The sequence below is a fragment of the Grammomys surdaster genome, unplaced genomic scaffold (assembly GCF_004785775.1).
Source record: "Grammomys surdaster isolate TR1022 unplaced genomic scaffold, NIH_TR_1.0 97, whole genome shotgun sequence".
Taxonomy (NCBI): Eukaryota; Metazoa; Chordata; class Mammalia; order Rodentia; family Muridae; genus Grammomys; species Grammomys surdaster.
Genome location: NW_021604576.1, coordinates 20182597 through 20183898, shown reverse-complemented (window position 1 = coordinate 20183898; position 1302 = coordinate 20182597).

Below are 1302 nucleotides of genomic sequence, written 5' to 3'. Positions count from 1 at the left end.
CCTTCCTTCCTTCCTTCCTTCCTTCCTTCCTTCCTTCCTTCCTTCCTCCCCTTCTTCCTTCCCTCCTTCCTTCCCACCAGCCTGCTTCTTCTTCCATGTCCGGCCGGCTGAATCTCTGCTGCCTGACTCCTTCACAGAGTCTCTCTCTCCCTCCCTCTCCTCCCTCTCCTCCCTCTCCTTTCATAATAGTCTCAAAAATGTCTTGGAATAACTCTAAGGAAGTGAGACACATGTATCATAACTTATTTTATTTATTTGTTTGTTTGCTTGTTTGTTTGTTTATGGAAGGCATCAGAAGGTTAGAAACTTTCCCATACTCATGTATTGGTAGGCTCAATATTGTGAAAATGGCCATCCTACCAAAATTAGTCTCCAGAGTCAAGGTAAACACTGTCAAAATCCAATACAACTCTTCACAGAAATTGAAAAACTATTATTAAAATATGTACACACACACAAACAATAAAGCAACTCCTGGAGGTATCCCTATTCCTGATTTTAAGTTGTATTACAGAGCTAGACCAATAAAAACAGCATAGTATTATCATAAAAATAGACATGTATAGAGTTGAAAACCCAAAGATAGGCCCATACACTTGTGGACACCTAATGTTTTTGGACCAAGAGGCAAAAAATTACACTGGAAACAAGACAGATTCTTCAACACATGGTGCTGGTCAAACTGGACAAGTGGCTGTAGAAGAATGAAACTAGACACATGCATACCTTTCACCCCGCACAGAACTCACTCCAGATGAATCAAGGATCAACATGAGACCTGATACCCTAACTCTGACAGAAGAAAAAGTAGAGAATATATTTGAATTCATTAGCACAGGAAAAAAGAGGTCTTTCCGAACAGGTGCAAGTAACACAGGAATTAAAACCAGCAGCTGATAAACAGAACCTCATGAAACCTTTAAAAAGCTTGAGTAAAGCAAGGGCCCTATCATTTGAGTGAAGAGACAGACTATGAAACTATGGAATGGTCAAAAACTTTACCTGTTAACTTTTGTCAAATTTGTTAATATCTGACAAAAGGTTAGTATCTAGAATTATTAGAACACACACACACACACACACACACACACAACCTCAATGTGGTAGTTTGAATGACTCTGGCTCCCAATAAGTTTGAATGCTTTGTCTGCAGTTGGTGGAACTGTTTGGGAAGGCTTAGGTGTGGCCTTGTTGGAGAAAATGTGAATTTGTTGTCACAGTGTAAGTGTATCTGTATCTGTTTCTATGGCTCACTTCTCTCTCTCTCTCTCTCTCTCTCTCTCTCTCTCTCTCTCTCTCTCT